Source organism: Bombyx mori, chromosome 17, assembly GCF_030269925.1.
Source record: "Bombyx mori chromosome 17, ASM3026992v2".
Classification (NCBI taxonomy): domain Eukaryota; kingdom Metazoa; phylum Arthropoda; class Insecta; order Lepidoptera; family Bombycidae; genus Bombyx; species Bombyx mori.
Genome location: NC_085123.1, coordinates 6,374,297 through 6,389,498, shown reverse-complemented (window position 1 = coordinate 6,389,498; position 15,202 = coordinate 6,374,297). Strand labels below are relative to the sequence as shown.

The 15,202-nt window shown below is 35.4% G+C and overlaps 1 protein-coding gene across 3 annotated transcripts in view; it reads left to right on the top strand.

The window, feature by feature from the left end:
* Positions 1–15,202, top strand: part of LOC101745225 (probable RNA-directed DNA polymerase from transposon BS) — a 160,241-nt gene that overhangs the window by 92,623 nt on the left and 52,416 nt on the right. Inside the window, exon 1 of one of the 3 annotated variants that reach the window (XM_038016827.2) lies at positions 10,106–10,114. The exons of the other annotated variants lie outside the window; for them this stretch is intronic. The gene's annotated coding sequence lies outside the window, so the exon portion shown is untranslated. Of the gene's footprint in view, positions 1–10,105; positions 10,115–15,202 lie in introns of those variants that run through there. 3 annotated transcript variants of the gene reach the window in all.

Genomic DNA, 15,202 nt, shown 5'->3' with positions numbered 1-15,202 from the left:
TGTAAATTTTGTGTTGTTCAACTGTCTTTTGGAATCGCAGCATAGATCTGAGTAGATTATGTGAAAAAATACATGATATAAAAACATTTTTTCGCAGATTTATCATGAAATTTATGTCTCAATCGCCATAATAGCGGTGATTGGTTTTACATTTGTCTTAAAGTTTTTTTATAACAAGGCAAAGGCAAGAGAATACAGAAAATTTAAGATAATCATTACGTCCAGGATTCATCATAGTTGACAGTTTGTAGACAATATTAATACTTTTTTAAGCGCGTGTGAACTTTAGGCCTCATTATTAAGTCTTGAAGAAACAATCTTTCATTGTAATCAAACATAATTGTATAACATTCACTTCAAGCCTTTATGTTTTACGTAACTATTCTAGCTTTAAAAAAAGATTAGGGTAGGAAATAATGACTTTGGCTAACAAGTTATCTTAGAACTTGTTTAAAATAAAATAAAAGATTGTATTAATTTTCATTCACAATAAGAGAGGTTTATTGTTTGCAAAGATTTCTAATAGCTTGTGCCACGGAACGTCTTATCTCCCCACGTCCCCCCACCTTATCACTCAGTCCTCTTTATTGCGATAGTCAGAGACTTTGTAAAGATCGCAATTGTATTCAAACCTGCTTTCTTTTAGTTCAAGGTATTACCTTAAGCGGAATAAATTAGAACAAGAGTTATTTTTAAGATTAGACCGACCATTGTATTTATTATACAAAATAATTTGTTTTTATAAGTTTCGGGTCAACTAAACTCATTCTTAGTTACACATCTTTTAAATCGGTAGACGCATGGCTCTGTTCCTGTGTAAACAGTAACTAAGCCTAATTTCCTATAAGCTATCTGAAAATGGGTTTGCTAGTGCAAAAAGGTTTTGGTACTAGCAAAAACCGAATATCAATGATTTTTTTTAAATTTATTTTTATTACTTAGTTAGGTGGACGAGCTCACAGCCCACTTGGTGTTAAGTGGTTACTGGAGCCCATAGACATCCACAACGTAAATGCGCCACCCACCTTGAGATATAAGTTCTAAGGTTTCGAGTATAGTTACAACGGCTGCCCCCCAACCTTCAAACCGAAACGCATTACTGCTTCACGGCAGAAATAGGCAGGGTGGTGGTACCCACCCGCGTGGACTCACAAGAGGTCCTACCACCAGTAAAAAACGCACACGACATAACCATATTATAATGTCACTAAAACCCATAATTCATTTAACGAAGGACTTGTTATCAAACTTGCACCATAGCATAAGGATTTGTCAGAGACGTACTAAGGTGTGCTTGTTATTACAGTTTGTTTGGCAGATAGGACCGCGGTCGTTAGTCTGGCGCGACTCAAAAGGCTTTATCTGTACTGATTGCAGACCTTTTTGCAAATTTCGAATTGCCAGACAAAGGCTGTGAGGATGCTATGATCGTCATTCCAACATTACGTATAAAGTTGAGCGGAGCCGTTCATTATCGTGAGCATTTGATCGCGGTTTCGAATTATCATTAGAATAAATTCATCTGTATCAAATATAACTAAAATTGTACTTCGGAATTGTTACTTTTATTGTAGTGAAAAAAAGTTAATACCAATTTTAAAGAATTCGTATATTACCAAAATTGGAAGCTATGTATTGTCGCTTCACTCCACACTGGCCCACTGGGCTATAAGCAAATTTGCTTCCTGGCTTATGTTGTCAATCATTAATTAAGCCTTTCACGTTTTTTTTTGTTTTTTTTTATTGCCCTTGTAGGCAGACGACTACACGACCCATTTGGTGGTGAGTGGTTACTGGTTACCGTCGCCCATGGACTTCAGCAATGCCAGGGGCATAGCAAAGCCGCTGTCTACCGCTCACGCGATAAGCCCATATTAAATTTTATGTATTTCTAATACAGAACAACTGTTTGTAATCAACGGATGTTTCATATCCATAGTTTTTTGCATTACATCATACACACATCTTATTATATTCTTGGGAAAAAATACAACTTGACCTATTACGAAGATTGATATCTGACCGGGATATTTCAATTTCTAAATAATCTCTACCGACTTATTAGAATGAATACAATTACATTTTCGGCATGCGTATTTCGGCTTTCATGAAAACATTACCTCGGGCGTGCTTGTTACGAAACCTTTCAGTAATAAGGGTAATTAGAGCCATTCCGCAAATAATATTAAGCCATTCAGAAATTATATATGGGATTCAATTAGTAGGTAATTGAAATATACAATCTAAACCTGTTTTGTGATTTTGTCGAGTCTTTTTGTTAGTAACAACTATTGCTGTATAATATTTAACTAAATAATTGCAATTCAAAATATGCTTCAAGAAACGGATTTGTTTTAGTATTTATTTAATTCTTCATTTATCATAGTTATTTTATCATACTTGTTAATAATATGACGAGCTGTCAGTGAACCTGATGAAGTTGCTACAAGAACACAGGGCAACAACGATTTGTAAAGTTTATAAAAAAAAACAATAAAACGTGGAGGCCAATTCCTTGCATCATTTTTTATTGTTAGTATTTAATGCATATAGATGTATTTAAAAAAAAACATATTTATTTGTTAAGCTTAGGAGCAATTCGCTGTGGTTGGCATGGGGATAAACCAGTTATTAACTGCTCAATTATAATTGCTATATATTACTATAACTATTCTTTTCTACGTCCATAACTAACACATCATCTTCGAAGTTCTAAAGGGACCCACGTCACCGCTCAACGTTTTAGATAAACGTTACGACCTAGATACCTCCATCACGGCATACGTCAAAATTCAAATGAAAGCTTCCAACGAGGACGGCCCATCAAAATGTCGTTTGGCAACATATAAAGATTTGGATACATTAAAAAGATCTATGTTTGCGATCGATTCGGATATGATGCGGGCATAAAACAAAATTGGAAGTAATAAAACTGTAATACCTGGTGCTGCGGCTGTGGCATAACGTATTTCAGGAGCCCGAGCTGGGGCCATAAAAAGTTTAAACTCAAACATCCGCGATGATTATTCAGGTGAATTTCAGTGAAACAAAGACGCGAATAACGAATTCTGAGTGTTAAGTCTTGCCGAATTCGTGACGAATGAGTTTCTGGATTTTCACGGAAAACATTTCAACTAAGAAGGCCATATCGACGCTTGAAAGGCAAACGTGACTAAGCGACAATGCGTGAACTTTACAGTAGACTAATTTAAAGTTGAAATACCTGAAAAAAAAAGGTATTTTAACGAATCTAGCTGTAGGATTGAAATGATTTTAATAAGCCTAGAAATATATTATATTTTTTGCGCATCGAATATGGTTATTGCCTATCATTTATGTACAAAGCAGTTATTGTCGCTTAGTCACGTTTGCCTTTTAAGCGTCGATATATTTAATAGCTTGGTAAGCAATATTATGTTTTTTTTTAGCCATTCACTCATTCAGAGCAAATCAGAGCTGAGAAATGAGGTTGAAGAGTGAATTGTATTGTAGCTGCCTCACTTTTCAAATCAGGATGTATGATTGCTTCGCAAAAAAAATCTTCTAATAAAAGCATTACTATCCTTCGTAAAAGCCTCTGTTAAAAAGCTTGTATTTACCTATCAATATTATAATATATGTTTATTCTTAAACCGTTCTTACAAATTAAACTTCGCAGATCATAAATACGAAGCGACGACTGAATTTTAATTTAATCTAATTTACGACCTCAATGACCAATACGACCTACATATAGATCGCTAAACGCGTTTTCAGTGGCCCATCTGTAACCGTTAGATTCACAGAGACGGCATAGCTATACCCACGGCCCTACTTCCCAGGTTTATATATCGTTAGGTGCTCACTCGAGCATTATTCCCAATCCGAATGAATCGTTTTATTATGTGAATCTACCTTTTTTCGCTGTCTCACTGCTGCATATGTAAATAATGTAACAACACGCAACGTATGTGTTTTTACAGGCTGATTCTTGATTTGCATATCTCCACGAGAATTTCCTTTCAGATTTCTTGGGGTTGGTGAAAATAAAAACTCCAAATCTACTTTCATTTTCTCTTTGTTGTGGCTTTTTTACTACCGATGATTTTTTATCATTGCTATCTTACTTGAAAGAACAAAGTTAATATTTCTATGTAAAAATTGCGTATTCAGATTTCATAGATAAATAAAATGATATTTAAAAAAAGTAAAATCTGGCCTAAATCCAGATAGACAATTTAAGGGGCTATATTTATTCTTTCAATTTCATTATATTCATTTAAAAAAAAGCATTGAGATAAAGCTCACAAAATCCTGAATCGGATATCAATTATTTATGTGTGAGTTTCATTCGTGAAGCATTTCAGTGTTCCGGAATTTGATTTTATCTTGTAGGAATGGTGGTGGCATTCGCGTTATTATGTGTTATGATGAGTTCGGGCTCCAAAAACACCTAACAGCAGGTGGGCTAGGAACTCATTTAATAAGGAACTAAAAAACCACTTTCATTAAAATCTCAGTGCAATTCGTTCTACTTAAGTAATCATTTGCATTATTTAATTGAGAGTTTAAAGCTGATTTATGGAAATGACGTCTCACAGTCTATGTCTTTATAAAACAATTCCTTTTTAAACATTAATTTATTATTAACCTTTCTATTTGGAATCGAGTAATTAAATCAAATAATTATTTATTAAAACGGACATTAAACAGTTTTAGCGTAATTTCGATTCTCTATGCTAATGCTATGTATTAGTGAACGTCCCGAAATAGTGAACAGTTCGCTGTTTTATAGGAGGCCAGTTAACGTAGAAATTAAAAACTCGTTTATTTGCTATTGAATCTTGCTGAAGTTTGGGTTTGTGCAAAATATCCGATTTTTGGGGATTTTATTCATAGCTAGCTCACCCGGCAGACTTCGTAGTGCCTCAATTGATAAATAAAAGAACTAAAATTTTGTATAAAATAAACTTACAACAAAAGGAACCGACGGACGGGGGACACATCAAAGGAAAAACAAAATTTGTTATTTTTATTTAATTCCGAGCTTTTTGGATATTTATCTACCTTTTAAACCTTCTTTGGACTTCCAAAAATAATTCAAGACCAAAATTAGCCATATCGGTCCAGTCGTTCTCGAATTTTAGCAATACTAACGAACAGCAATTCATTTTTATATATTTTTATATAGATAGATAGATGATCAATGACTTGTGTTGATTCGTGATGTTGTTAGTCGGCACGTATAGTTAAAAAAACTATTATGTATATGGGTTTTGTCGTGTTATATTATTTCATTCAATCATAATGGTACAATTCAATGAACACTACGTTATTTCTCAATCCGGATGACATCATTCAACTTTTGATGTCTGTGAGTTCTAGTAATCACTTGTGCCATCACCTGTACCAGTAAGCTTGCTTGCCTGTCCTTAATATTAAAAAAATAGTGATTAAAATCAATTCATCCACCAAGGGATTCCGAATCATAGCATTCATGAAATTATTGCATATCGCACATCAGTCAGTCACTGAAACTCTCTAGAGAGATAAACAACGATTGTAAATTTAATAACCACATATCACGGGTTTCGCAGATACAATTACTGGAATATTAAACACGGGTTATGCGGACGACGTAATCCTAGTTGGGCTTGTGCTATTTAAAATATCATATTTCACTGTCTGTGACCTGTTTGTGTTTAATTAGCATACATTAATTGGTGTTAATTTACACTCACAACATAATGATACAATTTAATAATTCTTGTAGGTCATTTTATCATTTTTTTATTGCTCTAGATGCGGATTTTAACCCGACGGGATCGCGAACTTCTTTTGTTAGTGGTGACCGAAGTTCATAATACGTAATTATTATGTGAATGCCCTATTATAAGACGTGAGATTCAAATTTCAATTGGACTGGATCAAGACTGTCCGAGACCTCGAACTGAAACCCATAACCGCTTCATAGCAGATTTAAGCCGGATCGTGTAACTTACACTTGGGTGCTCTCAATATGATTATTAATTCGTTTATAAAAACGTCTTGAATACAGAACTTCGTCGAGAACTAGTGACAATAACTAAAAATCTAGTTGATATTTCAATTGTCTGCGACCTGTCATTTGTAAGCAATAAAAAGTTGTACGAAGAGGCGTGTGTGTTACACGTAAATGAAATTTGATTGATTGATTTAACAATGATTATACTAGTTCCTGTCTAGAGGAATGTCTAGCTTTCCGCTTATAGGTCGTGGGTGATAGCCGGGGCTAGTCCTAGTTGAATCGACTTAAAGCTCGTCGTTTCATATCACAAAGATAGCAAGATTTATTATAATTAATTATTTGATATTATAATTTAAAAGCTTCCTCAAACTAACACAGCCTACAGTAATAGTATATATGTAGCTACATCTATTACCTAAAATAAGTTAATAACAGCTTACTAGTAATATTATAAACGTGAAAGTCTGTAAGAATGTATGGCTTTTTTTTTTATTGCTTAAATGGGTGGACGAGCTCACAGCCCACCTGGTGTTAAGTGGTTACTGGAGCCCATAGACATCTACAACGTAAATGCGCCACCCACCTTGAGATATAAGTTCTAAGGTCTCAGTATAGTTACAACGGCTACCCCACCCTTCAAACCGAAACGCATTACTGCTTCACGGCAGAAATAGGCAGGGCGGTGGTACCTACCCGTGCGGACTCACAATAGGTCCTACCACCAGGCTGCATGTTTGTTACTCTTTCACGCAAAAACTATTGGATGGATTTTGATGAGACTTTACAATAATGTAGATTACACATCAGAATAATACGTAGGCTATAATTTATGAAGATATAGTGTGAATTACCCAAAATATAACGATTAGTGTCATGCAAGTTAGAAAAAATCTGTCATCTGCGAGCTATTATGGCGTACGCCGCAAAAACCTTTGGAGTTACACGTATTTAATGTATCATGTAAATGTTTATCTGAAATAGTCCTACAAAAAAGTCCGCAACAGCGTATGTGTATATTTTATGTTTAAACAATTATCGCCAAAATAGTGAACAATAAATATAATAATAAATTACTATTTATTTCTGACGCACATTTGGTAGTAACAAATTGATCCTGATGTCAAAATACTTTTATTGCATCTGGTATTTAAAGTAGATAAACTTTGTCTTTTACAATTCATAATTTGGACAAATATTTGAGTAACTATGACTATAAACAACCAAGTGTGCGATATTATCTATAGTCTGAAGTCGTCGTGGCCTAACGGATAGGACGTCCAGTGCATTCGTGTTGAAGCGATGCACCGGTGTTCGAATCCCGCAGGCGGGTACCAATTTTTCTAATGAAATACGTACTCAACAAATGTTCACGATTGACTTCCACGGTGAAGGAATAACATCGTGTAATAAAAATGAAACCCGCAAAATTATAATTTGCGTAATTACTGGTGGTAGGACCTCGTGTGAGTCCGCGCGGGTGGGTACCACCACCCTGCCTATTTCTGCCGTGAAGCAGTAATGCGTTTCGGTTTGAAGGGTGGGGCAGCCGTTGTAACTATACATGAGACCTTAGAACTTGTATCTCAAGGTGGGTGGCGCATTTACGTTGTGGATGTCTATGGGCTCCAGTAACCACTTAACACCAGGTGGGCTGTGAGCTCGTCCACCCATCTAAGCAATAAAAAAAAAAAAAAAAAAAACTTCTATACTATAATATCATAAAGAGGAAAGATTTGTTTGTTTGTATTGAATAGGCTCCGAAACTACTGAACCGATTTGAAAATTTCTTTCACTGTTTGGAAGCTTCACTATTCCCGAGTGACATAGGATATAATCTTTTTTGAAAAAATCTCGAGATCCTTGCTAAAACTCCAATAATGTAACCCAAGGTGTAAAAAAATTACCTAAAATATTCTTTACATCGCGTGCCTTGTGAAAATGATTGATGATAGCATATGTCTAACTATTATAGTTATGCCGCAATAAGTGTTCTTTTATTTAAAAAAATAAAACAACGTCAAATATCCTTGAAATTTTTGTTAAAGACCCGAGCGGAGCCGGAGCGGGCCGCTAGTGAAAGGTAAAAATCAATAGCGTGATAATAAAAAGATTAATAATATATTAGTTCCCGAAGCGAAACGAGGGCGGGTCCCTTGTATCAAATATCATTTCTTCTACTCGTGACGTTTATTTATTTAATTATTGTCTGTTTTTGAAATTCGGACCCAAATTATACAGAAAATCTTTTTGGCTTTGTTTACTTTGATCGTCTCAACGATTATTTGGTTAGTGAACGTATACAGCACCGCGGGATCCGGTTTCAAATTACGGTCATAGTCAGTTTTTTACCAAACGTTTGTTTTTAGGGGTTGGGTGTACGTGTTTTTTTTTAACTTGTGTTACGAGTCGCCGGTATGAAATTAATTAAGTTGGATTCGAACACCGGCTCAGTTGCATCGCTCGATACACATACACCAGGCGTCTTATCCTTTAGACCACGACTATTCCTTAAAAGGCGACGACTGTTGATTAAAAGATATAGGTAACAAATTTTATATTATGTTTCTGTCTCCTCAATCTTTTCTTATTATTTTTTTTGCTTAAATTTGTGGACGAGCTCACGGTCCATCGGTCGTTAAGCGCTGACCGGAGCCCTTACACATATACAACGTAAATGCCGCCACCTGCCTCGAGACATTAGTTGTAAGGTCTCACTTTTAACAGTACACCAGCTGCTCCACCCTTCAAACCGAAACGCAATACTGCTTCACGGCAGAAATAGGCAGGATGGTGGTGCCTACCCGTGCGGACTCACAAAACGTCCTACTACCAGTAAAAACTACTGTTCCTAGCTATCTATTTCGTAATTTCGGTTCATGACGATCGTATCCTTAGTTTCTTTTCTTAACGAACTCTTCTTTTAATTCCTACTTTAAGTAGTGGTGATAAGGTATATTGTGAGTAATCATACTTTTATGTACGATACAAAAATCGAGCATATTTTTGATGGGTTGCTATAATAGCGTTTCGATCTAAAAGGGTAAAATCCCGTTATTCCAACAGAATTGAGACCAAAGGCGATGCCGTTAACTCTGTTGTGTTTACGGGCTCTTGCAGCTCACATAACCGTCTAAACACATATGTACATGTCGTGTGCCTGTCTGCCTTTCTTGCTAAAATGCACATGATGTCTTCAGTAAACATCTCTAGTGCATAACTTAGCGATTTATATAAACTTACTTCCTTCCAATAATTGCTGAGATTTCGAGTTTTATATTAATTTTAGGTTTAAAATTTATTATTTGGTTAATGCAATTGATGTTTTGAAGAAAGAAAAACAAAAGCTTTACTTTCAAAAAATGTACATTGGTAACACTAACAGATCTAAGTTCGTCACCGTAACACTAAGTTCGTCAACAGCAAAACAAGAACAGATTCATAAATGGAATAGAAAATGGCATTTAACTGTTTTATCTTTTTGTGTATAGATTTAATTATTTTCCTTAAATAATTCATTTAGATTAACAATACTTTAGATTTAATTTATAAGTTAATGTAATACTAAATTTGAAGAACATAAACTGAACAGAAATTCGAATACATCCGGAAGCTACACTCAATATCTAATAGAGCTAAGATAAGCTAATCGAAACCTATTCACTGAATGGAAACATCGAGCTTAGCTTAAATAATAAAATTTACATCCCTTCAACCGGTTTTAGTTCTACAAAAGATATTATGCAAAGGACACTATTCTACCATCGTTGCTATGACGACAAAAAATTGTAATCCTTAATACAAAGAGCTCTCTGGAACTACTCGTTTCTCACATTTCATTTGATATCAATCACGGCTTACAATGTCTCGGCCATTCTCGGTTGTGCTCGGCCAAGTTCGGAGCAATTGTTCGTTGCGACTGTACCCCAGTGTAGACCGTACGCTACGGAGGTCGCACGTGACGTAGCGTTCCGTAGCCTCGCAGTGAGAACCTTCGATGATATTGGATGAAGCGAGTTTACACCAACTATTTTAGTGAGAAAGGTTTTGTGAAAGAATCGTGTTATGTTTGTGGGTTTTTGATTCGAGGATCTATAGTATTTGCTCTCGTTTTTTAACATTTATTGTATGGTAAGTGAATAATACTGTTTTGTTTTTTTTTAATTATTTTTTCGACTACGGAAACTATTACCGTTCTTTACCTATTTTTTCACAGGATAATTTATTTGTAGGTGACGTAAGAACAAGTTGTTGTGGGTTGACATTTGACGTGGATCTTTTTTTGATCAGACTTTTCTTTTTGTTCTATAATGCGACATTTAGTAATATTTCGCATTACTTTCGTAGCAAAAGAATTAAACATTATTCCGTATGTTTGTAAATGTAAATACTGAATGAAAAATATTTAAAATACTAACTAATGAAACCGGCCTGGTGGAAATACGCATAAGATAATTTGTAAATTCTAAACAATAATTTTCGAGGTTTAATTTTCGGCATTTTTCACTGAAATCAAATTAACGTAAATTTAAACAAATTAAATTTTATCAAATCTTAAAATAGTAATAGGTAATTAATTAAAATTAATACGTAGTAGGGAATATAATTTTAATACTTGTAGTTGCAACAATCCATTGTTTCGATGAACATCTACAAATGTCCAAAGTTTTATTAATAAAACTCCCTTAGAGTAATATGTAAATGATTATAGACCCAAATTATATGATCTCAATATTAGAAGCAGCTTATTCTGAAGCTTTAATTGGTTTTTAGATGGAATGTTTCATTAATTTTTATTTTGTTGTAAAAACTATTCAATGTTTGGTTGCACATGTTATAAAGTGGCAACCAATCCACCAACCTCAGTAACTTCACCTTGAGATGTAGACAGATATATTTTTATTGTTTTACTTGCAGAAAAGCTGTAACATACTTAGGTTTGATAAACACTTATAGTGTAAATGATATTTTTTTTACTTGATGTTATTTCTTCAATGTGATATCTGATAGATACTTCTAGGTATTATTTAAAACTAAGGTTTGGTTGTATAGCTCGAAAAGCGGACACGGGGCGGCTTACTTGTTAGACCACGTACGGGTTAGTAATCTAGGATGCGTATTCAAGAATATCTGCTCCACTGCACCACGCGTCATGGTATTAAAGTTCACCCACGCAATCTGTAACTGTTATATTTACGTATTAACTCTTCTCCCATGGGGTCCAAAGAAAATCGTGGTACTTTTAGTGACATAATAAAGACCCTGTTCACAAACGCTCAACTTTTACGGTTGGACGGCTTAAAAGTAATCTAGGATGCGTATTCAAGAATATCTGCTGCACTGCACCACGCATCATGGTATTAAAGTTCACCCACGCAATCTGTAACTGTTATATTTACGTATTAACTCTTCTCCCAGGGGGTCCAAAGAAAATCGTGGTACTTTTAGTGACATAATAAAGACCCTGCTCACAAACGCTCAACTTTTACGGTTGGACGGCTTAAAAGTAATCTAGGATGCGTATTCAAGAATATCTGCTCCACTGCACCACGCGTCATGGTATTAAAGTTCACCCACGCAATCTGTAACTGTTATATTTACGTATTAACTCTTCTCCCAGGGGGTCCAAAGAAAATCGTGGTACTTTTAGTGACATAATAAAGATCCTGTTCACAAACGCTCAACTTTTACGGTTTTAGTACATTAATTTGAATTAGATTGCGTATACGGTTTGGCCATGGGGCTTTTAGGAGAATTTTAATTGGCTGTGGTCAAAAAAAGCAAAAGGTTCCTAATTCGGATATTTTTTTTTTTATGTTTTACCTCTGTACTTTTTTCTATGGAGAACCGATTTTCAGCCAAACTATCAATATCTCACCGGTAATTATTTATTTATTCATTATAATGCATATTTAATTGATTTTGACTAGATTGATGATGATTTTATTACTTGTAAATTTTAATGTAAAATGTACAAAAGAAAACTGTGTAGAGGCGTTAAAAGTGTATTAGTAGTAAAATTAGAACTCATCATCATCAACAGCCCACAGTCGTCCACTACTGGACATAGGCCTCTGACTGTGGCCTCCACACCACTGAGCTCGGTCTACGGCTCTCCTCATCCATTTCTTGCCGGCCACCGTTTGGAGGTCATCGCACCACCTAGCCAGGAGGCGTCCCACGTTACGTCTTCCGCTGCGCGGTCTCCACTCGAGAACACGTCTGCTCCAGCGATCGTCAGTCCTACGGCATATATAGCCAGCCCACTGCCACTTCAGCTTGCTCACTCTTTCTCTTAAATTAGGACTCATACACATCTAATCTTTGAATGCATTCACTATATTATAATTGTCCATAAACATATAAATAGGGCATCGTTGTATTTTAACTGTAAGGCCGTAGTAGCGCTAAAACATCCCTTAAATTTCTAGAATATCCTAGACAACCTAAAATCAGGGCACTCTCTTGGGCCGAAGGTATTCGAGTCCCTAACCGCAAGCATCCAAGGTAACTTGAGTAGTAAGTTTTAGTTTCCAAATAATTCAAATAGGGTCGTTCAGTATTCGGACAGCAAGGAATTTACGGGTTATATATGTATATATTATGTATGTATGTATGTATGTATGTATGCTATAAATAAACCGAAAGTAAATTATGGGACTGCATTATGTATATGTGTAAATTATTCTGTGCTTAGGGATTTGTGTATTAATTTTAGTCGATGGCAGTTATAGTGTCTAGATAACATACATTACTGGAAATCTTAGATTTTAATGTCACGCATTAGTAATGCAGTTCAATTTAGAAAGTGTGATAGTACTGGTAAGACCTCTTGTGAGTCCGTGCGGGCAGGTACCACCACCCTGCCTATTTCTGCCGTGAAGCAATAATGCGTTTCGGTTTGAAGAGTGGGGCAGCCATTGTAACTATACTTGAGACCTTAGAACTTATAGCTCAAGGTGGGTGGCGCATTTATGTCGTAGATGTCTATGGGCTCCAGTAACCACTTAACGACAGGTGGGCTGTGAGTTCGTTCACCCATCTAAGCAATAAAAAAAAAGTTCAAGTCGTGGCGTCAAAGGTGCAACTATACAGGGGTTTAAGTCCTATAAGCACAAAATACTTTCTAAGGAGATACAAATTTTGCACGTGTTCACGAACTTTTACAATCTAGGGATAGTGTTGTAGTATGATCAAGTAAGCTTGCAAATTTATAAGCCTGGGTAATTATTGGTGGTAGAGAGTGCAGTGAACCGCTATTGTGAATTCGATACCTACTATCGCGATTCTACCCTTCTTGTAGAGCACAGTAAACTTTTACTCGTATATGTATGTGTGTGTGTGTGTGTGCATAAACCCATCTCGTGCAAGAGAATTAATTTTATGCAAGTGAGGCTTTGATCTCATAAATCAAGTTGAAAGACAACGTTGTAGTGTAAAGGCGTTCTTGGATGTGCTCATCTATATATGTATTTGCATTAATAATTAATTCAAACAATGAGGAGTATCTTTTATTGTGTTCTAAAGGAATTTTAAAACGACGGATGATTAGTCCGTGGGCGATGGCTTGGCTGTGCCTCAAGCGTTGCTGATGTCGATGATCGACGATGACCACTCACCATCAGATGGGCCCTAGGCTACTCTGCCTACAAAGGCAAAACAAAACATTTTTTGCTTTTGTCTTTTATTTGTTGTGTAGGTGACTGGACCAGGTCACGCTCCTTCTGGTTTTAAGTGGCCCATGACATGAAAATGAGAATGGTGCTGTCCACCTTAAGACATGAGGTCAAATATGCAATTATCTTGTGTAACTAATATGGGTATCTCAAAGGAATTTCAGAAGCTACAATTGTTTCACGTCAGAAACAACTAGAACACCTACCAGTGAAGGTCTACATTCAGTCCCGCTACAACTATCAAAACCTTAAGTGCCAAAATTCAAATAAACAATTAAAACAATAATTTTAATCTTCTTTTGTTTAATTACAACAAAATTGATTACGTATTCCGTTAATTTATTGAAAACATTAACAATGAGTGGTAATTAAAATACATTTTAAATAGGTTTAATTAAATTTTCTTCTGTCAACGCAATAAATTTTGATTGGGTTCATTGGGTAAAATTAATACAGGACTTGTGAGTTGAAATTGTTATTTCTTAATCCGTTAGCTGCCTATTGGGATTGGGTCATTGAAGTAAATACAACCTTAAAAATAAGCGCGTTTACTAATGGATTTGGAAAATAGAGTATACATTTTATGTAAAGTTTCTGAATGTTAAGTTAGTTAAGTCTAGATCGATTCAAACAAGTTTTTCTTATTTATCGATTTAACATAATTTATGTAGTTGGATAATTTCGGAAACCTTCAATTAATCTCTAGCAAATTGTTTCGGTCCCTTTTCACTCAGTTCGAGTACTGAACTATTTACCGGTTTTGTAAGAAGAAGCAAATGTTATTTGCGTCAACAAAGAAAGATGGGTATTAGCTATAGCATATTATAGCTATAGTGTTGCTATATAGCAAAATGTGTATGTGATGTATGTATGTACATGGTATCCGGTAACCACATAACACCAGGGGTGCGGTGAGCTCATCCACCCATCTAACCAATAAAAAAAGGGAACTGACTGACGTCTTAATTGCATTATTAATATGAATAATGACTATCCCATCCTTCAAATTACATTCCAATGCAGCAGAGTTTATCCTTATGTCTGAACATAAAATAGCAGTGAGTTTGGTTAAACAGCTATGCTAATAAAACATATACTTAATCATTATCATTTTTGGCTCTGTAGTCCTATACGACTCATGGCCTACTAGAACAATATTTTTCTTTTGTTTTTCAGCTAAATAACGTTTTAGTTACTTGCTATAACGTCTTTCATTTTATACTCCTATTAACACCATCTAACCGCTTAGCGATCGTACGTCCTCGGATTCTTTAGCTGTCTTTCTGACTCCACAGAATTATTTTTATGACTGCTTAATGGTCCATCCACTTTACATGATCGCCCTTTAATGCATTTTGCAATGCGCCAAAAATTCATATATTATGAACCTTTTTTTTTTCTTTTTTATTGCTTAGATGGGAGGACGAGCTCACACAGCCTACATGGTGCTAAGGTGGTTACTGGAGCCCATAGACATCTACAACGTAAATGCGCCACCCACCTTGAGATATAAGTTCTAAGGTCTCAAGTATAGTTACAACGG